At 34.4% G+C, this 27836-nt stretch overlaps 1 protein-coding gene across 49 annotated transcripts in view; it reads right to left on the bottom strand.

The window, feature by feature from the left end:
- Positions 1–27836, bottom strand: part of LOC307184329 (teneurin-2-like) — a 2867364-nt gene that overhangs the window by 2029379 nt on the left and 810149 nt on the right. Inside the window, exon 13 of one of the 49 annotated variants that reach the window (XM_079917750.1) lies at positions 8401–8525. The exons of the other annotated variants lie outside the window; for them this stretch is intronic. The gene's annotated coding sequence lies outside the window, so the exon portion shown is untranslated. The remainder of the gene's footprint in view (positions 1–8400; positions 8526–27836) is intronic. 49 annotated transcript variants of the gene reach the window in all.

Here is a 27836-nt window from a genome sequence, read left to right as displayed (position 1 = left end):
TTGTTTTTCAAATTTTTGTATTATATATATTTTCTATAATATATATATTCAGAAAAGCATAACAACATTTAAAATTATAATACAGAACCATGAAGGGGCTTCTTGTTTTTATTAAGAGTGCAAATAAGATGGGCACCAGGTCCCCTCCTCAAAAGTCAACCCTAAGAAATCTACAAAAGTAAGAGAAAAGCATGGATCATAGGAATTAATAACCAAAACAATATAAAAGTAATTAAAAATTAAAATGAACAAAAGTAAATAAATATAAGATATCACTAGGTGGAAAGAAAGCCATTGTGAAAGAGAATGTGTGTGTTTTGGATGGACAAGATTGGAGCCCGGGTGAAATGACATATTTAAGGACATGGTTCACAATATGTAATCTCTAGACTTGCAGTATCAGAATCACACAATGCAAAAAAAGGCAATGTGAGGGCAGAGTGAAAAGTGACCTTCAACAGACCTGGAAGACAGCTCTCATCAGAAGCTGAGTCAGCCAGATCTTCATCTTAGACTTCTAGCCTCCAGAACAGTAAAAAAAAAATTGTCTGTTCTTTAAGTCACCCAGTCTGTGGTATTTGGCTTGAGCAGCCCGAGCTGATTAATACACTAGTATAATAGAATGATTACAGATCTCAGACATAAACCACTGACAGATAACTAATTAGGAGAGAGAATATAAAACCCATATATAGACACATTTAAGTGACAATAAAGAATATCAAAGACAGAATAACTCTAAAAACCCTCATACAGAAAGACCATCTAATTGGCATTAGAATTTTCAATATTAGCACTGGATACAGAAAAAAAAGGAATAAACATTTTTTAAGTATTGGAGAAAAGCACTTTATAGATTTGATACATCTAACAAATCGACAGAAGAAAATATATGTGGAAATAGGTGTACAGGACAACCATCGGGAGAACAATCACCGTGTTTGTAACTTCTAAATCAACACATGACAAACCCAGTAAAAGCAGAAAAGAAAAAAATCAGAAAGTGTAATGTACTGAAATATGCAATAAGATAGAAAAATAAACTATAGTTATAAATAGTAATTATATTAGTATTATCATTTATCTGGGAGAAGAGGCAATACATTTATAAACAGCTAAAGTTTAAATAACGGAGAGTCAAGTAAGGGTTCTGAATTCAATCAGTATAAGATATTGGGACAAGACCACATGAAAAATTTAAGAGGAATGGTATTTTCTGTCACACAGAAATATAATGCTAACACAACCAAGTATTTTTTACTTCTATTTACCAAAGAATCAGCGAGACTAAGCAATTTTATAAAATACGATTAGCAATTAGCTTACAGTAATAGTATTCTGCCACTTTCTAGGAAACTCTACTTAGCTACCACACGGTTATTCATACTAGAACATTATACTTTAATGTATATACTTTATGTATACTTTATTCTTTTTGAGAGATGTATAATCATGTGTCTCTAGCCTATTAAGCTACTTCATGTCAAAAACTAACATAAGTTCTTATTCATTCATTAATTCGAGAAATGCTTAATATTGTAGGCACTGTTCTCAATGCTGGAAGTACAAGGGTGAACAAGACAGACAAGCTCCTTCAACTGATAGAACCTACAAAGGCGATACAAATGAAATCTGATGTCAATTATTATCTATAATAACAAAAGTTATTATTTGCTCTTAGTCTGCTTATCAGAAAACACACTTGTACAAATCAAACTAAAATAAATCAAAACTTACTTTTTGGTTAAGCATAAGGTTAAGATAATTGTGTATTAGCAAAATATTACAATTTGGGTTTTTATTTTTTTTAATTTTAAAAAATTTTTTATTGGAATATAGTTGATTTACAATGTTGTGTTAGTTTCAGGTATACAGCAAAGCAAATGAGTTATACATATATATATATCCACTCTTTTTTAGCTTCTTTTCCCATATGGGTCATTACAGAGTTTTGAGTAGAATTCCCTGTGCTATTTTGGTTTTTAAAAAATCGTATCCCTTCCTATCTCTAAACACTTTCATGAAAACAGAACCATTTTCATGTGACTCAATCAGATTTTACTGAGAACCAACCAACTTCCTAAAGTCATATATTATGCAGAGTTAAGTATAAATGTATAAGTATAAATATAATCATTAATATATCCTCTGCCTTTGAGATCTCATAATGTAAAGAATCACTTATAAGGTAAGTCAGAGAGTAAACATTAATGATCGTGTACTGCTTTTAATTGGAAAATTAGAATAGGTATACTTTCAAAAAGTATATTTTAGAAATCTGTGTCTACAATGTACTTTTTAAAGCTCAGTTGAAGAAACTAACTTTTTAGAGAATATCTGAAAGATATGTAGTCCATAATTTCTCTAAATTAAAAAAAAAACTTCCTTGACACATATCAAACATATCTTATGCCTCAATCAAATCATTCTGGGGACCCATATATGTAGCACTAGTTTACTAAACTGTGGTTGATTTGATGCTGCTAGCCTTGTACTATAAACAGATTAATGTAGTCTGCTCATTGTTTAAGGATATTTTCCTGAAAATGCAGGGAAGAAATTTATTTTTATTTTTAGTGTTAGGAGATATTTTGATTGTCTTGATAAATAAGGGGTATGTGTGTATTTGTGTGTGTGTGCATGGGTATGTTAACTTTAATGATCATATAAAGTTAACAACTGATTATATTATCACATATTTCCTTCTCACACTGTCTATCAGACAGTTTATGGCCAAATTTGTGGTCCATTATTAAATGGAATAATTTTCTTCGCTACATGTAATTTATATATTAAACTCACATACATCCCTGCTTTACTTGGACCAATTTTTTTCTTCATTGTTTTCATTATTTTTAAACTTATTTCATGTATTATATCATATTAATATTTGTATGTCAACTTAAATCTAATAAATATTAAAATATAAAAAAATAAATACTAACGAACACTATAAATTTATAATAAAATTTAGATTGACCAAATATTTAGATATAAAAGTGAAACTATAAAAATACAGGCTTTTATGGTATTTAATAAGTTTCAGAGTACAGAGATCCTTTCTATTGTGCCACAAAAATTAAAAGCAAAATAAGGGCCATCATTAAAAAGTCTATAAATAACAAATGCTGGAGAGGGTGTGGAGAAAAGGGAACCCTAGTACACTGTTGGTGGGAATATAAATTGGTACAGCCACTATGGAGAACAGTATGGAGGTCCCTCAAAAAACTAAAAATAGAGTTGCCATATATTCAAGCAATCCCACTCTTGGGCATATATCCAGACAAAACTATAATTTGAAAAGATACATGCACCCTTATGTTCATAGCACACTATTCACAATAGCCAAGACACAGAAACAACCTAAATGTCCATCGACAGATGAATGGATAAAGAAGATGCAGTATATATATACGATGGAATACTCTCAGCCTTAAAAAATAATGAAATGATGCCATTTGCAGCAGCATGCATGGACCAAGAGATTATCATAGTAAGCAAAGTAAGTCAGAAAGAGGAAGACAATTACCATATGATATCATTTATATGTGGAATCTAAAATATGTCACAAATGAATTTATCTATGAAACAGAAACAGACTCACAGACATAGAGAACAGACTTATGGTTGTCAAGGGGGAGCAGAATGCAGGAGGGTTGGATTGGGAGTTTGGGATTAGCAGATGCAAACTATTATAAATAGAATGGATAAACAATAAGGTCCTACTGTATAGCACAGGTAACTATATTCAATATCCTGTAATAAACCATAATGGAAAAGAATTTTTTTTAAAAAAGCAAATTAAGAAATTATCTCATAGAAGAATAACAAAATTTCTACATATGGAAAAAACACCATATGGAACTCAAGATGAAAGAATGATTTTGTTAATATATAAAATAAACTTTGAAACCAATAGGTTAAAACTAACAACCCAATAGGGAAGTGCGTAAAGGACAGGAGCAAACAGTACACAAAAGATGAAATACAAATGGCTCTTAAGCATAAGAAAAGGTATTCAACCTCAACCCTCAGGAAAGATGGACATTTAGTACCACAATGTAATACTTTTTTTTTCACCTGTCAACATTGATAGTTATTAAAATGTTGCTAATATGCTGTGTTGGCAAGAGAGAAAAAAAGGACTTGCATATTGTCCATGAGAGTGTCAAGTCATCCTCGCTCTGGAGGGTGACCTGGTATTAATTATCAAAATGAGAGATGTACTATATCTTGGATTTAGCACATCCACTTCAAATATTTACTCTACAGATATTCTCACACATGTGGACATAGTGGTGAACAGGCAAATACACAGACTGAAACATTACAAAGGGGACCAGTTACATGAAGTATGCCCTCTTCACAGAATGAAATATTGTGCTGTTGTTAAAGAGAAGGAAGCAAAATTACATGTTCTGATACAGAAAGGTTTTAATATGCACTATCAAGTATTTTAAAAAGCAATATTCATATAAGTCAGTATAGTATCTTATCTTTTGTATAGCAAGGGGGAAGCAGAGAGAAGTTGTTGAAGGAAAAATCATGTCTATTTGTGAATATATTATTTCTACATATGAGATATAATAGTAGTGAGATGTAATGAGATATGAGATATAATAGTAGTTGCCTCTGGGGAAGACAGCTGAGTGGCTGAGAATTAGGGTAAATGGAGGGTTTTTTTTTTTTTATATATATGTTTCCTATCTTTTGAATTTTGTATCATTGGCTTATATCACCCATCCTCTCTCCCCATCTCACCAAAAAAAGAAAAATGAGAATTACTGGTGGAGCAGAAACCAAATGCCAGAATTATCAATCATGGCTATACAATTAAAATCACAAGGACATTAAGCCATAGTACAGAATATCTGAGTTGGGGGTCTGACATTTACGTGTGTGTGTGTGTGTGTGTGTGTGTGTGTGTGTGTGTGTGTGTGTGTACATTTTTTTTTTCATTCCCTGGTGATTCTAATAAGTAAGCTGATCTGAGAGTTGCCAGGCCAGAGTAACCAAAGACTCATTCTTGTAGAAGATGGAATTCACTCTGAACTTGAAAGCTGGGTCAGCCCTACAAAGATGAATATCAACTGACTGAAGTTTAGATTGAACTTATGAGTCGTGAGGCACCCAGCCAGATGAAATAAAAGCAGAGTAAGACAGAAAAAGGAGAGATAGGAGAGTTACATATGGCTGATTATTCTCTGAGTAAAGCAATAAAACACTTGTGATATTTATTACAATCACTAATGGAAGAATATGTGACACATTTGGTGGCATGATAGTTAAGATTAATATCCCATTACTTATTTTAAATTATCACTGATAAATTTCAATATGTACATGTATACACCTCTAGGGGCTATTGACTGTATGCTACCATCAAAATGCCTTTTGCAAAATATTGCAGAGATTCTGGCCACTGTCAAAATAACAAAACTTCATCGATATTTTGTCTTACACCAGGACAGATGACACGTTGCCAGGCAGTGGCTACATTTTTCAGCACATAGTAAAACAAAAGGTGATGGAAAGGTATTGTATATTCTTAAAGTTGCAAACGTACACTGAGTCCTTGACATGTTGCATCACTAAATATTTCTGCTGAATCTTAATATGTCCCTTTAGGAAGATTTGGTCAGTCAAATTCAAGCCTGTGGATAGATGTTAAAAGTAAAATTTTTTCTCCTTATCCTTAGGTACATGTATGAAGCATTTTCAATTCCCATGTTTAAAAAGCTTCTTAAATCTGCCTGTGGCTATGCCCTAGAACTCCCAGACAAATTTTTAGGCTAGAAATTCTATGAATCTGTTTACCGTAATTCCCTTCTGTGGGTAAGAAATGGTATTTAAATCATGCCACTGTATAACTAACTTATGCCTCAATGATAAATTTTAATTCATGAAAAAGTCAAGTCAACTTTATTATATATTCTAAGGAGAAGGTGTTTTACAAAATGCTCTGAGTAGAACTTGGAGGTATTATTGTCACATTTGGTCTTTCAAAATACTCACCCATGACACTTGCAGGCAAAATGGTTATCACATGGGAGAATAAAGTAGAATGGTACGCTTTTGAAGTAATGCTTACTGTGTCAAGCTGTGTGGGATTCATCTTGCGAAGAGAAAAGATGGTCTCAAAGGTCAAAGCAGTTTCTATGTGCCTTGAAGTACAGAGGGTACAAGTGGACAGACATAAACTTCAAGGACACTCTGAAACTTTAATATCATAGAATATTGATGAAAACTGCTGAAAATGGGACAGTGCTAGAGATAAAAATTGTGTCACACCAGGGAAGCTTTTCAGTAAAGAAGTGAAGACATGGACTTTCAAGGATTAAGAGCTTGTACTGGTTCAGACTCATTCACAGTTTGACACATGGGTGGCCATTAATATTAGTTGAATGAAGTGTTGAGTTAAGGCATCTGTCTATAATGGATAAGGTCTGCCCTAAAATGATCCAGAAGGTATGATAACAGTAATGCATAAGATGGATTTCTCTGTGGGCTCTCCCAGAAGGACAAGTGTCAGAACTGGTGCAAAGCAAAAACTTCCTCTGAAAAAGTGTTGCTTATCAAAATTTCTTCTCTTCTGAAGTAGCTGAACCAAATTTTAGCAACTTCATAAGCCCCTTAAACTGTAACAAGCCTACAACTTTTATTAGCTGTTGCTTACTATTTTGAAGTACTGTCGTTTGTTTTATTTCAACATTTTACTCTTCTTTTAATCTCCGACATTTAAGAAATGTGTTCTAAACAAAAGGTCTAACATAATTGTCAGGAAAATTTAGGATTATATTCTGCTTCCACATCTCACTCTGCCCTCTGCCCAACCCCTGCACACAGGTATTTTTAGTACAGTGAGTCAAACTGTACTTGTGTAAATTATCAGAAACCCTTTGGAAATGTAGTCCTTTTAGTAATCTTAGTTTAAGATAGATTTGCCACAAGATGATTCATTTTTCACAAAGGTATTTACACTATGAATCTCCTGATTGGTTGCTTTCATTCACCCGAAATAAAGATATGAAAAAAAATACGGGTCACATGTTTCAAAATCAAGAAATATACCTATTTATACATAAAGGCAGACATTACTCTCCTTCTTGTGCTTATCATCCCCATCATAATCCATTTACCCACACCAGTTTCTTCAAATCACCTGATGACACTAATTCATGAAGTTTTGTGAAACACTAATTTTTGTTACTCCAATTACATGTTGCATCCATTACATATTTGTACTGATAAAAAAAATAAATAGTAAGTTTTCTGTATTTGTCATCTTCCTTGGGAATTCATTTAGGAATGGGCGAGCATGAAAACGAATACCACTAGATGTCACTATAAACAGACCATTTTCTCTGAGGCAGATTTGTTTTCTTGCATTTCCAGGTTTCTTGGACTATTTGGGGGAAATTCTTTCTGGCAATATTGATTCATTCTAAGCCCTTGTTTCTTTAGTCAAAGGTTGTTAACTGCTAAATTTACATCCTTTCTTGGGTCCCTTTACAAATCTGCAAAACAGTTTTCTTTAAAGAAAATCACAGTACAGGGATTTCAAAATTGTCACCATTTTATTAATTAGGTGATGGTGTCATGCCAAGTCAATCAGTTTATTATTTTTTAAGAAAGATCTTGTAGTGAGTTTGTGTCTCATTAGAGAACTGGAGGAGCAGACAGATTAATGCGCATATGCTACAACATTAATTAGAGTCAGGTTTTTCACAAGATAGGTAATTTCATTATGACAATGGCAGCAGCAATTAATTGAGTCTCTTTCAGAAAGCATCTAAGGGGCTTGAGTTGAGGAGAAAACCCACCATGATGTACCCAAGTTAAATGTAGAAGGGACACAAGAATTACAGGGTTATCAAGTGAAAAAGATTTTAAAGGTTTTCTAGTTTGTGTAGGCTTCTTGTCCCTTCTTCCGTCTGAAACAGAAATTTCTTCAATGAAACCCCTGAGTAGTGGACTTTAAGAGCATGTAATTTGTGGCTCAGTGGGAGTTTTAACAATTATATTACAATTTTATATATCTTTGTGCAAATCTACTTGATGCATTTTGGCCAAGAAAGGGACATGCAACTGAACTATAACTATCCAGCAGATCCTATACCACATGATTTTTTAAAAATTATGTCCCCTTCAATCAATTTACACCAAGCAATACTTAATTAGGAATATCAGCAATCAACTGCTAAAATGTCCCTAATAATAGACTGGCGGAGTCAGAATAACAAGAGAGATTGAGTAGTCAAACTTCCTTGTTAGCTGACATTTAAAAATTCACATTTTAAAATGACATTTAGTAGATGAGATGATGATGCAAATGAAATCTATATTTAGGGAGGGGTGAAAACAGCATCTAATTTGTAGTGATTATATATTCTGTCCTACCTGTGCAAATTCTGCTCGTTTGTCTAGTGTTCTTTAAAAATATTTCTTTTCCTCTCTCTCTCCCTCCTCTCTCTTCCCCTCTCCTCTTCCTCTCCTCTCTTCTTTTCTCCTCTCTCTGTCTCTCTCTGCAATGAGAAGACAAGTACGTGGAGAAACCATGTATAGCCATTCAAATAAACATACCAGCTCAGCTACCAGGGGACAGCTGGCCTTAGCTGTCGGTCACATAATGAACAACCTTAGACACAGGACACAATCAAGCCTTCAAATGTCCCCAAACTCAGACTCCATTTGACTAAAAAGACCTGAAACTAGAACCACTCAGATGAGCCTGCTCAATTTGCAGATCCATGAGAGGTAATAATACATTGTTGTCTTAAGCCAGTAAATATTGGGGTGATTTGTTATGCAACAGTAGATAACTAGAATGGTAGGCAGTTTGTTTTGAAAGAAAAGAGGGAAAATGGTAAGAAATCCATAGGCAGACAGCTTGCAAGAAGAACTTTGATCTTCTGACTTAATTTTGTTGTTAGCAATACAATCTTTCTCAAACTCTCAGGTGGAACTTGCTTTTTATTAAATGTGAGCTCTGACTTAGGCTTTTCTTTCTCATCTGTCATTGCTATCGACTTTACTTTCATTCATTGTCATTTACAAAAGTTGGTGTGCTTTTCTTTTATTTCAATTCTGAATAGCATTAGATAGACCTATGGCTAATGCAATGTTTGAGCATACGTACAACATACAAAAATAAACTTCACGTCATGTTGTGTGACTGTATGCTGAAGGAGGCTGAGTAGCAAAAGGGCCGCAATTTGCAACTAATGTGTACTAGCACAGTGCCCCACCCCGTCTCTGAGATGCTTATTGTATATATTTTTTAAATAGCGATTCTCCAACTTGAGAGTGCATCCAAATCACCCAGAGATCTGTTAAAATGCAGATTCTGATCTAGTAGAATTGAGTTTCAATCTGAGATTCTGCATTTCTTAGAAGAGGAAACAACATGAGTGGCAGGATTCTAGGATGTGTTAGTTTTCTACATTTTTTTTCCCTCCATTCTACATGGTCCTTCATTCTCTATCTCCATATCACATAAAGCTTGGGCAGGGAATGTTACTTATACGTACTTAAGGAAAAAAATATTAAGGAAAGAAGTATCATAATTGTCTTCTAAAGCTTTTGCTCTCCCCTGCCCACAGGCACACGTTTTTCTTTACTCAAGTACTTTCAATTACCTGTTTGCACCAACACTTTCTATGCTAAGATTTATTCTTATCACGATAAGAACCACTTAAAAGTTGTGAACCTGGCCCAGAGGGTGGCATTCATCATGCAGACGTACTGGCCCTAGCACGGTGAACAGGCTCTGACAAATGTTGCTGTTTGGGGATGGCGGGTATTACCTGCATTTGCTGGTTCTTACTGCATACTGAATTCTTCCCCCAAATATATCTCATATTTTTCCCTTCTCTTAATCCTTTCCATGAGCACCCTGGACCAATCTATCATCATCACTCCTCTCCATTCCTAAAAGTAGCCTCCTTACCACTCAGCCTACATCTGCTCTTACTGATTGCAAGTCCCTTGTTCACACTGAAGTTTGGCTTCCAGTTCTCTTAAGATAGAGACAAGTTTTCTTTACATGGCTTACAGGACCCTGAATAATCAGATCTGGGGTCCTCATTTTTCTACGCTCGTTTTCATTCTCTGGCTCCGTATTCTTAATCACTCACAACAAATACACTCCAGACATTGGGTCTTTAGCATGCAGTTTTCTCTGCCCAGACCTTACTTCCTCCCCACCCACCCTTCTTCGTTTGACAAACTGCTATTGTTCTCCTCCTATCTCAGTTCAAAACTCACTTTCTCATGGAAGAACAATCTGTGTATTAGTGTGGTTTCCTTATCATAATCTCCATCACGTCACTCTCCTTTCCAGCAATAACGCAGCTTTGACATAATTTTAAATTTACGTGTGTCATTCTTTTTCTACTGAAGTGAAGATTCCTGAGATTGTGCCTGGTTTTATACATTGTACTACCCCCAGCTCTTTTCATGGTGCCTGGATCAAAAAATAGTGGTTTGATAAATACTTGTTGAAGGAATAAAACATTCTAAGCTACCCATCCAATACACCATTGTCACCATATTTGTCTTGTTCTGAACCATCCTTCTCTTTTGCTTGACCTGCAATCTTTTATGCTTTATCTCCCATTTTATGAAGAAAGGCAGAAAAAGCCATCAGCCTTTGTAGTTAGTGATGTCTCCTTTGTATGTGATCTTGAGGGAAATTCTCCACTTCTCTAATTTTAAAGTCTTTCCAAAATGCCATGTTTAGTTTCACTGGGTGGTTCTGTCTTGGTACAACTACACCATCCTCTTCTACTTCCACTTATCCAGATCCAGGTCTCAAGCTCTTTCTTTCTTTTGCGGTACGCGGGCCTCTTACTGTTGTGGCCTCTCCCGTTGTGGAGCACAGGCTCCGGACGCGCAGGCTCAGCGGCCATGGCTCACGGGCCCAGCCGCTCCGCGGCATGTGGGATCTTCCCGGACCGGGGCACAAACCCGTGTCCCCTGCATCGGCAGGCGGACTGTCAACCACTGCGCCACCAGGGAAGCCCTCTAGCTCTTTCTTAAGTCTATCCTTAATTATTCTTCTACAGTTCCAGTTCCAACCCAGACTGTAACCCTTCTTATAAGAAGAGGCTGATGCCTTTGGTCCTGGCACTGCAAATAATCAGACCAATTTCAGCATTTCCTGAGACTTGACATTAGTGGTTTCAAATGGAAAACAGAAAAAGAAGATCTCTATCTCCAGGTTGGAAGTTTTTTTGTTTTGTTTTAGAGCAGGAAGTGAATGAGCAATAACCAACATTATTGAGAGGTTGGGAACTGAAATGTCAAAAAGCCTAAATTCTCCATGCAGCCTAATGATACCCTATTTCTTTCCTCATTTCTGAGTGGTAGACTGGAAACAATTGGCCAGCAGGATGCTCCTGGCCTAGGGCTTTTCTCTCCTTGGGCCTTCCTGGCCAGGCAAAGTCAGAGAAATACTCTTGATCAAGCATTTATAGTTCATGTGAATTTCACCTCAAGCAAAGAAATGGAGCCTGCATTAACCAGCTGAATTCACATGTAGCTGAGTACATAGTGGGCTACTTTTTTATGGCTAACAATCCTTTCAAGTTAACACTGCATCGCATCAGGATTGAATCTGGCCTTCACAAACTCTATGCACCTGGCTGTACCTCTCATTCAAATTTTGCATACTTCAGATCTGCTACTCATCTAACAACACCGTAGGCATCATATATTTAAGAGCAGCACCTGCAGCTAGAAAAGTAATCACATTCAAGGAGGTGAATTGTGAAAACAGTATTGTGTGAAGGAGTTAAGTTGATATTGTCCCAATGCCTGCCAAAAGTGTTCTTATTTTGAGAAAAAATTATTTGGGTCACTCTTTTTTGAGCTCTAAATCTATTATCCAATTTTCAAAAAGGAAAAATAAAGACATGCAAATCATCAGAAGTGCACTTTTATTTTTTTACATTTTTATTGGAGTATAATTGCTTTACAATGTTGTGTTAGTTTCTGCTGTATAGCAAAGTGAATCAGCTATATGTATACATATATTCCCATATCCCCTCTCTCTTACGTCCCCCTCCCACCCTCCCTATCCCACCCCTCTAGGTGGTCACAAAGCACCCCATTTCATCATGGTGTATGATCCTTTTAATGCGCTGTTGGATTCTGATTGCTAGTACTTTGTTGAGGATTTTTGCATCTATGTTCATCAGTGATATTAGACTGTAGTTTTCTTTTTTTTGTGACATCTTTGTCTGGTTTTGGTATCAGGGTGATGGTGGCCTCATAGAATGAGTTTGGGAGTGTTCCTCCCTCTGCTATATTTTGGAAGAGTTTGAGAAGGATAGGTGTTAGCTCTTCTCTAAATGTTTGATAGAATTCCCCTGTGAAGCCATCTGGTCCTGGGCTTTTGTTTGTTGGAAGATTTTTAATCACAGTCTCAATTTCAGTGCTTGTGATTGGTCTGTTTATATTTTCTATTTCTTCCTGGTTCAGTCTTGGAAGGCGGTGCTTTTCTAAGAATTTGGCCATTTCTTTCAGGTTGTCCATTTTATTGGCATATAGTTGCTTGCAGTAATCTCTCATGATCCTTTGTATTTCTTCAGTGTCAGTTGTTAGTTTTCCTTTTTCATTTCTCATTCTGTTGATTTGAGTCTTCTCCCTTTTTTTCTTGATGAGTCTGGCTAATGGTTTATCAATTTTGTCTGTCTTCTCCAAGAACCAGCTTTTAGTTTTACTGATCTTTATTATTGTTTCCTTCATTTCTTTTTCATTGATTCCTGATCTGATCTTTATGATTTCTTCCCTTCTGCTAACTTTGGGGTTGTTCCTGTTCTTTTTTTCTGACTGCTTTAGTTGTAAGGTTAGGTTGTTTGAGATTTTTCTTGTTTCTTGAGGTAGGATTTTATTGCTATAAACTTCCCTCTTAGAACTGCTTTTGCTGCATCCCATAGGTTTTGGGTCGTTGTATTTTCATTGTCATTTGTTTCTAGGTACTTTTTCATTTCCTCTTTGATTTCTTCAGTGATCTCTTGGTTATTTAGTAGAGTATTGTTTAGCCTCCATGTGTTTCTAATTTTTACATTTTTATTTTTTCCTGTAATTGATATCTAGTCTCATAGTGTTGTGGTCAGAAAAGATACTCGATACAATTTCAATTTTCTTAAATTTACCAAGGCTTGATTTGTGACCCAAGATATGATCTATCCTGGAGAGTGTTCCATGAGCACTTGAGAAGAAAGTGTATTCTGTTGTTTTTGGATGAAATGTCCCATAAATATCAATTAAGTCCATCTTGTCTAATGTGTCATTTAAAGCTTGTGTTTCCTTATTTATTTTCATTTTGGATGCTCTGTCCATTGGTGAAAGTGGGGTGTTAAAGTCCCCTACTATGATTGTCTTACTGTCTATTTCCCCTTTTATGGCTATTAGCATTTGCCTTATGTATTGAGGTGCTCCTATGTTGGGTGCATAAATATTTACAATTGTTATATCTTCTTGGATTGATCCCTTGATCATTATGTAGTGTCTCTTGTAATAGCTGTTATTTTAAACCCTATTTTGTTTGATATGAGAATTGCTACTCCAGTTTTCTTTTGATTTCCTTTTGCATGGAATATCTTTTTCCATCCCCTCACTTTCAGTCTGTATGTGTCCCTAGGTCTGAAGTGGGTCTCTTGTAGACAACATATATACAAGTGGTGTTTTTGTATCCATTCAGCCAGTCTATGTCTTTAGGATGGGGCATTTAATCCATTTGCATTTAAGGTAATTATTGATATGTATGTTCCTATTATCAGTTTCTTAATTGTTTGGGGTTTGTTATTGGAGGTCTTTTCCTTCTCTTGTGTTTCCTGCCTAGAGAAGCTCCTTTAGCATTTGTTGGTTTGGTGGTGCTGAACTCTCTCAGCTTTTGCTTGTCTGTAAAGGTTTTAATTTCTCCATCGAATCTGAATGCGATCCTCCTGGGTAGAGTAATCTTGGTTGTATGTTTCTCCCTTTCATCATTTTAAATATGTCCTGCCACTCCCTTCTGGCTTGCAGAGTTTGTGTTGAAAGATCAGCTGTTAACCTTATGAGGATTCCCTTATATGTTATTTGTTATTTTCCCTTGCAGCTTTTAATATTTTTTGTTTGTATTTAATTTTTGATAGTTTGATTAATATGTGTCTTAGCATGTTTCCTCTTGGATTTATCCTGTATGGGACTCTCTGCACTTCCTTGACTTGATTGACTATTTCCTTTCCCATGTTAGGGAAGTTTTCAACTATAATCTCTTCAAATATTTTTTCAGTCCCTTTCTTTTTCTCTTCATCTTCTGGGATGCCTATAATTCAAATGTTGGTGCATTTAATTTTGTCCCCGAGGTCTCTGAAACGTTCCTCAATTCTTTTCATTCTTCTTTCTTTATTCTGCTCTGCAGTAGTTATTCCCACACTTTTATCTTCCAGGTCACTTATTCGTTCTTCTGTCTCAATTTTTCTGCTATTGATTCCTTCTGGAGAATTTTCAATTTCATTTATTGTGTTGTTCATCATTGTTTGTTTGTTCTTTAGTTCTTCTAGGTCCTTGTTAAAGTTTCTTGTATTTTCTTCATTCTATTTCCAAGATTTTGGATCATCTTTACTATCATTACTCTGAATTCTTTTTCAGGTAGACTGCCTATTTCCTCTTCATTTGTTTGTCTGGTGAGTTTTTGCCTTGCTCCTTCATCTGCTGTATATTTCTTTGCCTTCTCATTTTGTTTAACATACTGTATTTTGGGTCTCCTTTTTGCAGCCTGCAAGTTCGTAGTTCCCATTGTTTTTGGTATCTGCCCCCTGTGGGTTAGGTTGGTTCAGTGGGTTGTGTAGGGTTCCTGGTGCAGGGGACTGGTGCCTGTGTTCTGGTGGGTAGGGCTGGATCTTGTCTTTCTGGTGGGCGGGGCCACATCTGGTGGTGTGTTGTGGGATGTCTGTTAACTTATTATGATTTTAGGCAGCCTCTGCTAATTGATGGTGTTGTGTTACTGTCTTGCTATTTGTTTGGCATGGGGCATCCAGGACCAGAGCTTCCTGGCCGTTGGGTGGAGCTGGGTCTTAGCAGTGAGACGGAGATCTCTGGGAGAGCTCTCGCCGACTGATATTATGTGGGACTGGGAGGTCTCTTGTGGCCCAACGTCCTGAACTCTGCTCTCCCTCCTCGGAGGCTCAGGCCTGACACCAGGCCAAAGCACCAAGACCCTGACAGCCACACGGCCAGGTATATGTGTATTTTCTTGCCTTTTGGTAAGTCTGAGGTCTTCTGCCAGCGTTCAGTAGGTGTTTTGTAGGAGTTGCTCCACATGTAGATGTATTTTTGATGTATTTGTGGAGAGGAATGTGATCTCTATGTCTTATGCCTCTGCCATCTTGAAGGTCCTCCTGCAATAGGAGACTCCTCTGAAGATGCTAACCTCCGCGAGAGCTAGAGGTGCAGAGGCATTTTTTTCACAGGTTTTGCAGCTTGCTGGAATGGCAGAAAGGGTGAAAAAGAGAAGATACTCTAGGGTAAGGGAGGAACAGTAAGACCCACAACTGCAACTGCCATCACTTGCAGGACTGCGTTATTTATTGATTCTTTTGGGCACTTGAGATAAGCAGTCATCTGAAGACAATTTCAGTTTTCTTTCTTCCTTTATAATTCTTTTATAATTTATTTTATTTCATGAATTACTGTCTGGCTAGGACCGTCAGTAAAATGTTGAATGCAAGTGCTGGGAGCAGGCACTCAACTTTTCCTTATGTTTAAAGATATTCTTACTGTACTAAAATAATAAAACAGAGTTATAGCTAAGGAATTCTTTTAAAAAGGGGGGACAAAATAGAATCATAAAAAATATTGAGTTAATCCATAAAAGGCTGAAAGGAGAAAAAAGGAACAAAGAACCAGCGGTACTAACAGAAAATAAATAGTATGATGATACATTTTAACCTAAAAATGTCAATAATTACATTAAAAATAGTCTAGATATCACCAATTAAAAAGCACTATCAAATTGGAAAAGAAAACAAAATCCACCTATATGCACCTACAAGTAACATGCCTTAAATATAAAAACACAAGTACGTTAAAAGTAAAAGAAAAGAAAACAACATACCATGCCAATACTAATCAAAAATAAGCTGGAATTGCTATAGCAGTATCCGACAAGACAATTTCAGATCACGTAATGTTACCAGGGATATAAAGAAGTTCTTTATAAGAATGATAAATGATTGATTAATCAGGAGGATGTAACAATACTTAGTTCTTATGCCCCTAATACCAGAGTTTCAAAATACATGGAGCATAAACTAATAAAAACTTCAGGGATACATTTATAATAAGAATGAAAGATTTCCATATTCCAACAATTGATACAAAAGGTAGACAGAAAAATCAGTAAGGTTGTAGAAGATTTAAACAACAAAATCAACCAACATTTTATAATTGACATTATAGAACACTCTGCCCAACAACAGCAGAATACACATTCTTCTGAAGTACACACCAAACATTTACCAATATAACCATAAATGGAGCCATAAAACAAGTCTCATTAAATTTAAAATGATTTTAGGTATACAGAGTTTGTTCTCTGACCATAATGACGTGAAATTAGAAACTAAAAACAGAAAGATCTCTGGAAAGAAGTTCAAACATTTGGAAAGTAGGTAACACACCCTTAAATAATCCATGAACCAAAAAATAATTCAAAAGGAAAAGTAGTATTTTGTAATGAATAAAAATGAAAATATAACTTATTAAAAATATAACTTATTAAACAAGTTTATTAAATTAAACTTATTATTTATTAAAATAAATATAACTTATTAAACTTTGCTTTGTTGGATGTTGACAAAGCAAAACTTAGGGGAATTTTATAGCGTTAAACACCTATGTTAGAAAAGAAAGCCAAATCAATGACCTCAGCATCCACCATAAGACACTAGAAAAATAATAGGAAATGAAACCCAACTTAGAATAAACATTGATTATGTAAAATACTGAAAACCTAAAAAACCAAAGAAACCAAAAGCTGATTATTTGAGAAGATTAATAAAATTACCCACCCTTTCCCTAGACCAACCAGGAAAAAAGGGTGAGCTGACACAAATTAGCAATCTCAGGAATGACAGAAGTGGCATTACTACAGATTTTACAAGAAATTAAAAACATAACAAGGAGTACTATGAAAAATGTTATGCCAATAAAGTCCATGCTTAGATGGAAAGGAAAAAAATCTTTAAAAGACACAAACTACCAAAGTTCACTCAAGTAGAAATACAGAATCTGAATAATCCTACATCTATTAAATAAATTCAAGTTGTAGTTAATAACCTTTCCACAAAGACAACACTAAGTCTCAATGTCTTCACAGGTGATTTCCATGAAGCATTTAAAAGGGAAAAAATCCACTTCTACACAAACTTTTCTTGAATACTGTAAGGAAGGGAATACATCCTAACTCATTCTTTAAGGCTAGCATTATCTCAATACAAAATCTGATAAAAACTATATAAAGAAAGTAAACTATGCACCAATATTCCTCTTAAACATAAGTGCAAAAAAGAAAATTTAACATAATTTTAGCAAGTCTAGCAATATATAAACAGGAATATAAATCATGACCAAATGGGGTTTATCCTAGGAATGCAAGGCTGGTTTAAACATTCAAAAAGTAATATAAATCACCATATTAACAAACTGAAAAAAGGAAAACATACGATCATTTCAATAAATATAGAAAAAGCCTTTGAGAAAATCCACTGTTCATTCCTGATAAAAATTCTCAACAAACCAGGAACAGAAAGGAATGTTTTCAACCTGATAAAGGTCATCTATAGAAAACCTACAGCTAACATCATACTTAATGCTGAAACACTGTAAGTTTTTCCTATCAGATAAGAAATAAGGTAAAGATATCCACTTCATGGCTTCTATTTAACATTCAACCTGAACTGGGGGTTCTAGCCAGATAAATTAAGCAAGGAAAAAAAAAAAAGGCATGCAAATTGGATACTAATTTATTAGTACTGATAATTAAAAACAAACACACAACCAACAACAAAAAACTACACCTGTATAGCCTTTGTAGTTTTAAAGCCTGTAGCATGATTATATAAATTATTATATTGAAATATGTTTGAATTCATGGAGAGTTCTCTAGAGCATTCTCTAGAAGGTATAGAAAATGATTTAGTTAACCTGTGATGATTTCCCCTGAAAGAGAATGACACTGAGGAAACAAATTCAAAAATTATTTCTTCAAGCTACAATTATAATCCTAACTGTAACTCTTACCAAATTCCTGAATTTGGACAAGTTTCTTAAAATCTGAGCTACCTAATGCCATTTTATAATCCAAATTTTGTTTTAAGAATTCAATGAGAAAACATAGATCTAAACTGCCTAACCAGGGGTCTGTTGAGAAGCATAGCCTGAAGGCAGTATAGAGTCTAGTAGATTCCAAATGGGAAAAATATGGAGGTATTTTAAAAGAGGCTAAAGCAATAATTTTGCCAGAAGATTGAATTAGGACCATGGAAAGAGGGATGGAAATGCAAAGCAAGTATTTAAACGCTAAAGAAGAGATACCACATAATTCAACATTATTTTTCTGCATCACTTCTGCAAGTAATAAAACAACTCAATGATTTTCAGGAGATTAAAAAAAAAGTTTGGTTCTTAAATTTAGGAAACAAAAGATATAATTTCTGACATTTTAAAACCGTAATATGAAAATGGATAATTCCTACTGAAAAGCTTTTCTGTTGCTTAAGTTTAAGTTGCAGACTTCTATCACTTTTATTTCTCTCTACCTTTTCTAAGTTCCAGAGACAATGGCATTTAAAGACCTTGAAGAACTAAGTCTATTTGAGTGACAGAAAAAATGAAATAATAAAATTAACAGGTAAGTCTTCAAGTACCTAAAGTACTAATCCTGCTAGTTATATAAGTATTCTTTGATTCTTAGTCTTATAGCATCATGAATCCAAATAATCCCAGTGGGCACTTTTGTGGTACTCAACAAAAGTTTTTTTCATATCTCATTTGGTGGCAAAACCTGTCCTGACATGAACTTAACTTTTCACAAATTCTAAACTTGAACCAATGAGATATGACTTATCAATTTCATTAAACACATTCACTGTGATTGTTCATACATTTCACAGGAGATATAGTAATGTTTTTTTATTACAGAGTGCTACTCTAGATTTTGTTTTGGATATAACATATAATAATGTACAGAAATGCAATAACCTTTATAAAAATACATAATTTCTGAAATCTAATGCACTTAATGATTTGTGAATCTGTAATGTATCATCTTAACACTGTGTCTACACAGCTTAAAATACTTGTACATAAATTGATATCCTGATTTATATTATAAATAGTATATAACTGTTTAATACTATCTCAAAGACATCCTTACTCTATAAGAGTAAAACCAGTTTTCTAAATCATGACAACGAAGTACAATGGAACAGTTTGTTGGATTTACTTATTTACAGTGCTTTTAAATATCTCAAAAATTCTCATTTATGTAGAACTGAAATATTTGCTTTCCATATGGATATGAAATATTTTATATGAAATAGAAATGCTGCAAATTTTAATCCTATACAGGGGGCTAAAATCTTATATGTTTATAGGTGCCAGACAGGTAACAAAAATGAGTGAAGCTGGAAAGATAGGCTAGATGTATCCTCTGGATAGCACAGTCCAATAAAAGTATAATATTTTATAAGTCAAGTGGCATTTGCAAACCATTCATAGAATTTTTAATTTTATAGTAATCATATTAATAAAATAAAAACAAAATGAATGAAATTAATTTTAATAGTACAATTTATATAATTCATTATATCAAAATATTTTATTTCAACATATAATCAATTAAAAAGTTGCTAAAGAAATGTTATAAATTCTTTTTCACTAAATATTCAAAACTCAGTGTATATTTCAACTTATAGCTCATATCTGATTTGGACTAGCTACATTTGAAGAGTTCAATAGCTGCAAAAGGCTAGTTGCTACCACATTGGGCAGTATAGTTATAGATACACTGTCAATTTACTTCCGCTCCACGGCATGTGGGATCTTCCCGGACCGAGGCACAAACCCGTGTCCCCTGCATCGGCAGGCGGACTCTCAACCACTGCGCCACCAGGGAAGCCCTCAATTTACTATTAAACGTGTAATATTCTTTAATCTCTAATTGAAATATGCATTATCACATTTTCCTTGAACCAAGAAGCCCTTCTGGCCTGTATTTTGTCTTCCCTTTTAGATAAAGATATTGTTATAAATATATATTTCTGTATTTTTCTATACCCAAACAGTAATTCAGGTTTCTCGATTAATAATACCTGAATAAATGTCTCATTGTTGGGGAGAAAATAGGGCATACTGGGACCTGGAATGAATTCTGATTGTATGCCTTAACCTATTAGGATATGCATTTGTTGTCACCAGCCATCTTGGATGCCATCTTGGAAAGCAGATTGAGTGCTGTCACGTTTTCCCTAATATTCAAGAGAACTGAGAAATAGGAAATCTTATGTAAAATTACCAAATTTATAGGTGTTGACTACTGTTTGTAAGCAGCTTTTCCACTACACATAGAAGTGGATGTTTACATGCCACTTGCCTGACACTGAAGTCATGGTCTTCTGAACAAGGGAGGAAGCTACTGTAAACAAACAAAGTAATACATGGAAACGCCAAGATCTGCCTGTATTTATGCCTCAAGATTGTTAAAACCCTTGGAATAGACTCCTTATTTTACGTCATCTATATACACACACACACACATATATATATATATACAAACACACATACATACATGTATTAAAATTTTTAAACTGCAAAAGATATCCCTATAAAATATTTTTAACTTAAAATTACAAGAAGTGTCCCTTACTGTTATAGTCTTGGTTTTACTAAGTAAACTGATATTCCTCTTGTTTACATACTTCAAGATTTCACAGAAGTCATCCTCTTGAAACTTCCTTCTCAGCCTAAGCTCTTGTTATTTTTGTCTGTTCTTCTTTAAGTACTTCTGACATGAATATCTCTGGTGGTTGGACATTTAATTAGTTTGCTTGTCCTTTATTCAAGCATATATTAATATGTATAATACATATTATACATATATTAATTAATATATAATTAATATTATATATAATAATTATATATATAATTAATATTATATATAATAATTATATATATAATAAATATATAATATATAAGTATTATATAATATATAATTATATAATATATAATATAATTATATATATAATATATAATTAATATAATACATACTATACATATATTAATTAATATATAATTAATATTATTATGCATAATACATATTATACATATATTAATATGTATAATATGTATTAATATGTAATAATATTAATATATATTCAATAATATATATTTCTTCATGAATGTGTACCAGATACTAAATGTTATATGAGAACAAAACAAAGGTAAAACTGTATTTTTGGTATCACTACCATTTCCTCTCATCCCTGGGGAGGGGAGAAGCTAATCTCATACACAGTTGTAAAAAAGTATAGCATTAATTCTAAAGATTCTTACACAACTCTCACACTTACATTTGCCTATATCTCCCTTCTTTTCCTTTCTTAGAGTGTTCCCCTCCAAGAATCCATAGAAAAATAGGCCCTATTATCCTTTACATTAGACATTAAGTAATATCAGTGACTAAGGAATAAGGAGAGTAACACAGCTCAGAAAAGAACAGTATGTAGATGATTTCATAAACTCTTGTAGTCAACGTTGCATATTCTTGTAGGAACCCTTAATTTTGTTTTATAAAGTTTGTAATGCTTCAAGATTCTTTTAGAGTTGTCTCTCCTGATAAAGAGACAGTGGTTGTGAAAGATGACTGCTCAATTTTATGTCATGGTTTGTTCTGTATAACCAATAGATAAAAACTAATTCTCCCTTTACTAATAAAAATAGGAAAAACTTTCAGTTAGGATCGTGTCCAGAGACCAACAAAAAACAAAAAAAAACAAGCAAACCAACAAACAATTACAAGGAAAACATCTTGCAATAGCTTAAAGAGGAGTGTTTTTTTTCTCTTTTTTTTTTCTTTTCTTCCTATGTAACAAGAAATCCAGTGACAGAGACTATTAGCCTAGAGTAAGAACTCAGCACTATCCTCCAGGAAGCTGGTTCTTCCTATCTCAAAGGTTGGTCATCTTTAGCGTGTTGGCTTTTGTCCTCATGGCTGCTAGTCATTGCTGCTCTAGTAGGCTTTATTTCTGTAGCTTGGGTAAGAAGAAAGGGAAGAGGAAAATCTATGCAGCAGTATTTGTTTTATTTAGAAAAAATAAAATAAAATTTCCACATGACAATATCCCTCCCTTAGCAGACCTGTACTTATGTCTTCTGCAACAGAACTGATTTCCATGGCCCCCAGGCTATGAGGGAGTTTGGGAAATTAAAAGGAAAGGAAGAAAATAGTTTAGATAAGTTGTTCAGTGAAGCAAACTTCAATGTTTGTCACAAGTTATTAGTACTGTTATCTAGCTGTGGAACAATACTACACTGATGTTTCACTATATTTAATTATATATTTATTCCCAAGACTCCTGCTCATCTTTATACACCATTCATATAAATTCAAAGTATGTGATGGTGAATTCTATGTATCAACTCAGCTAGGCTATAGTACCAAGTTATTTAATCAAACACTTATCTAGGTTTTTCTGTAAAGGTGTTTTGTAGATGTGGTCGACATCTAGAAACAGTTGCCTTTAAGTAAAGTAGATTACTCTCAATATTGTGGGTGGGCCTCATCTAATCAGTTAAAGTCCTTAAGAACAAAACTTAAGTTTTCCTGGAGAAGAAGAAATTTTCCAAGACTGCAGCATCAACTCTTGCCTGAGTTTCCAGCCTGGTGGCCTAACCCACGATTTCAGACTCAGAATTACAGCATCATGTCCTGCCCGAGTGTTCAGCCTGCCAGCCTGCCCTACAAATTTCAGACTTGCTGGCTCTCCACCCAAATCTCAGGAGCTAATTCTTAAAAGAAATTCTTAAAAGAATTCTCTCTATAGATAGATAGATAGATACATAGGCAGATCGATAGAGATATAGAAAGATAAGATATATATAGATATCTCCTTTTGGTTCTGTTTCCCTAGAGAACCCTGAGTAATTCGAGGTATAGATTCAATCACATGAATAGGTTCATTTTTTGCAATGTTATATATGAAAATTTATCAAGTGACTACTAATTATGTTACCTAGGCAAATAATGTTACCTTGTTATGACTTAACAATGTATGTTTGCCACTGTGCAGGAGACAGCATCCAGTATATAAGAAGATATTACCACTGTGACTTTGATAAAAAAAAATTCACAGAAGGAAATGCATTTACATAATGTGTTATTAAATGGGTTATTATATTTAATGAAATTAAAACAATGCCTGGCACATAATAAGTACTATATAAATGTTCTTCATCTTCTCATTATTATTACAATTATCATCACAGTCATCGGGAAACACAAAGCACATTGACACTGAGATGATTAAAAAAGGAACATCTTTGTTCCTGAGCTATGTGGCATATGTTTTAAGGCAATAAACTATCAACTCCACTACTAATGGAACTAATAGGTTAAGTTTCCCATGTTGCTTGAATTATTTCCCCAGGAAAATTAAATTTTCTTAATAGAAAATCTAATTTTATCTCAAGTAACTTGAAAATCTTAATTAGTGACACAAAAGCCATGTTAAAATTACTTAGATCAGAAATAAACACATCACTATACCAAAATAAACAAATTGAAGAGCTACTGTAGTTTAGTTGACATTCCATGCAGAGTATCTTGATAAAATAAGATACGAACAGGCAATTTCAAAAGGAAAGAGTCAACATCAATCACATAAATTAAATTGATTAACTTTCATACTTAATCAATCACAGGCATGAATCTTACACGATCTACTGGTGACCTCAGTTACTTTGTTTAATCATGCACACCAATATCAGTGCAATGCTTGATTTTCCAATTAAAACAACTTTGCAATTAGATCTAATTAATGTGTTCCAATTAAATAGGTTAAACGCAGCAGTATTCAATAAATTTAACCCCCTTACTATTCTCACAGTGAAAAGGTTCTCTAAAATTGTTTGGATAAGCAATCCTTTTGGTGCCACAGCTTAACAAAAGAAGTAAGAAAAGGTCAACAGTTTGGCTCAGAAATAACATAAACCAGATTGACAGAGAAGAACAAGCATCCCAAATTTCTTAGTTGTCTCTTGGATCATCACATAAGCCCTTCGTGATAACCCCATTAACAATATGCCAATGGAAGTATTTGTTAAAGGAATATTTGCCCTTTTCACAAAAGAAGACTTATCCCCACTTGGAGTTATGCAATTTTATAGGTGTTTTTTCATAAATTTTATATGAAGAAAATACGGTTTGTAGGGATTTTGAACAAGTAAACTTTTCCTTTGGCCTTTGGGTAAAGTAATACACAGTGGGTTACCTTTTTAAAGCTTCCTGTAAGGAGAAATGTAGGTTGACAAGATTGGTTTGTTTGTTTTTAAGCCTTTGATTTATAAGATTTTGACTTTAGACACCCTCCTCCCCCATCTCCCAGTTTCCTTTAAGCAAGAGAGCCCCTGCTCTGATTACTATATTGCAATGAGTATAAGTATGTCCCCTTGGAGAATTCACTGCTCACAGTCGCTGAGAAATCACACCAAGTAAAACCCAACTCTGACAGGCCTCTGGGGGATGAAAGAGGAGCTACACAGCATTTGCTTCATTCCCATGCTAGATAAAATAGAGGTATAATAGAGCCTAGTCTTTCCATTAGACCATTCTGCTACATGTGTATTCTCTTTGAATTCTTCTTCAAAGTTTCTCTTGCCTCTACCTTAATATAAAGTAACCTACAAAACAAGTGAACATAGCTGTTATACTATAAGCATGCAGTATTTGATTTTTTTTCAGGAAGCTACTTTTTTCAAACATTAAGGATTTTTTTGTTTTGTTTTCTGTTTTTTATATCTTAGTTCTTTTCTCCTTTCCTTTGCCTTCACTTGCTATGAGAATATATTCTAATTTTGAAAATGCCTTGATTTTAAAATTATCAATGTACAACCTGAAGTTCAATAAATTTATCTTGATCACTGGTATAGATGCTTTTATATATTTTGAAAGTAAACTATAATGCTATGTATTATATTAGGCAAAGACATCCCATTCTAGATGTTTACCCAAAAGAGCAAATAAACACAACCTTTCTTGACTTTCAAAAGAGGAGAGATTGTGTTTTCATGTAGCCCCAAAACTTATATTCACCACTACATAGTTATTAGTGTATCATGCTTTATATGTAAAAATGGACTGGATCCTATTTACAAAATTTGTAGTTTTTTTGAAAATCAAAAACAGATATAAATATTGTAATGCTCACTTCAGACAGGACAGGAGTCTCATTTTTAAACAGGAGTTCTTTTGGGAAAAAAATGTGCTTAGCTGTACTCTAGCTATATCAAGATTAGGATACAATCTAGGCCTCTCTCAATCACAATATAAATTATTCCATTAACTTGTCTCAGTCTAAGATCATCTGGTTGTAAGGAGATAGCTTACATTACAAAAACAAACAAACAAGCAAACCAAAAAAAACAACAAAAAAACTCTCATAGTCTCAGAAACAAAATTTTATATGGACCTTACAGGATCTAAAATAACTGTTGCTAGGAATTCAATAGTTTCTCCTTCTCTACAGGGCTTCATGTTCTACCACCTCTAATAAATCCTAGATGGTATCAAGTGGTTAAGTGCATGAGCTCTAGAGCTAGACTCCTGGAATGCAAACTCCTATTCAGCCATTTTCTGTCCCTATAATCTTCAATAAGTTATTAAACCAATTTTTGCCTCAGTTCCATCGTATCTAAAATAGCACTGACCTCACAGATTTATTTTCCAAACTATGAATTATTCCTTTATCAATCAGAGGGTCCCAACGTTTCGGCACCAGGGACCAGTTTCGTGGAAGACAATTTTTCCAAGGACAGGCGTGGGGGGATAGTTCAGACGGTAATGTGAGGGATGGTCCAGGCAGTAAGGGGAGTGATGGGGAGTGACAGATGAAGCTTTGCTCGCTCACCCGCCATTCACCTCCTGCTATGTGTCCCGGTTCCTAACAGGCCGCGGACAGGTACCAGTCCACGGCCCGGGGGTTGGGGACCCGTGTTATAAAGCACTCAGAGAAGTATGTAGCTAGTAGTAAGCATTCAATGAACAATGGCCACTATCTTCTACTTTTCTATTGCTCATTATTCCAAGTGACTTTAAAACACGATAATTTGACTGTAGACGGTAGCAGCCTTTAAATTATATACTCTAAGGACAAAAAAAAAAACTTAAAACCTTTTACGTAGTAATAATGTTGGCCATAATTTTGAAGATGGATTTTTGAAGCTGTTGTGCTGTATCACAGGATAAAGCAAATGAGTAACTAACTGTATTCTATAATTTCTGTTATTGACAACTTTGACAACCAGGTTTCTGAGCCTGGAGAAAAGGAAATACAGATATAAGGTAGTACAGGTTAGATAAAATCCTTGTAGTCCTGAATTCAATTGGAAATGGAAGAATGGGCTTATGTATTTTATCTTTAAAGAGTACATAATGTACTTTCTCTTAAAAAAAAAAAAAAAATTCCTGAGTCTGTCCACCGAAAAGGCCTAGAAACCATGTCAAACCTGGTAGCAATGAGCACCTACTACTGAGATTACAGTCTAACAAAACTACTTCTGGGTAAAAATAGCCAGAGTTCCTTGAAGAAATTAGTTGGGCCCACGTTTAGATCTGGAATGTGCTTGATAAACTGCAACATTTTGTCACACCAGAAAATAAGAAGCTATGAAGAACTGTAAGATCATGCCAAAAAAAAAAAAAAAAAAGGCTCAGGTGCCAACTTGAAGAGTTGCCAGGGTGGACATTTGGAACATTAATATGAATAAAAAATTCAATGAATTGAATCACATCAAACATTTTAAAATTCACAAATTGATATTAATATTCCCCTCTCCCCTCAAAAATATGCAACTGGAGTAAGCTAGTTACCAATCCATGATTTTGGAAACTAGCCAATGAAGAGAAAAAAATCAAGCATTGATTCCACGGTTTCTATATGAACTGTTATCACTGGTTATAGAGTAGATATGCATGAGTTTCTTTCTATATAACAGTTTCAGTCCATAATTGGAGAAATGATAGAATTAGAATATAATCATTGTGCAACCCCTAATGAATGACGGAACTGGACATTGATCTGTGATGGCTGCTAACACCACAGAGAGGAAGTATTAAATTGCTCCTGGTGAAAGAACACAGCTCCACTCTGAAGAAATACTGTCAAAAAATCGAAGCTGAATCTGATAAATCCTCTAGATCAGCACTCTTCAGTAGAACTTTTTACCGTTATGGGAATATTTAAATTAATTTTAAATAGCCACATGTATCTAGTGGTTACCATACTGGAGAGTGATTTAAGGGAAAATAGGATAGAAGAAAATATGAAAAGTTACCATAGGAATGTAATCAGCGAAATTTAAACTATGGGAATCTCCTCAGATATAAAAGGGCTGGGGAGAGATGGGGGAGAAATATTCCTAAAGACTAATGGAACATAAGTGACATATCAATGAAACGACATGTGAACCTTTTTGGGATACTGACCAAGTAAATAACATATAAAAAAAGATAAATAACATTTATGAGAGGATCGGTAATTTCAATACTACTAAATATTTCACAACATTTG

Source organism: Stenella coeruleoalba (assembly GCF_951394435.1).
Source record: "Stenella coeruleoalba genome assembly, chromosome: 3".
Classification (NCBI taxonomy): domain Eukaryota; kingdom Metazoa; phylum Chordata; class Mammalia; order Artiodactyla; family Delphinidae; genus Stenella; species Stenella coeruleoalba.
Note: the sequence above shows the minus strand (reverse complement) of the source record. Positions and strands in the feature narration are given on the sequence as shown.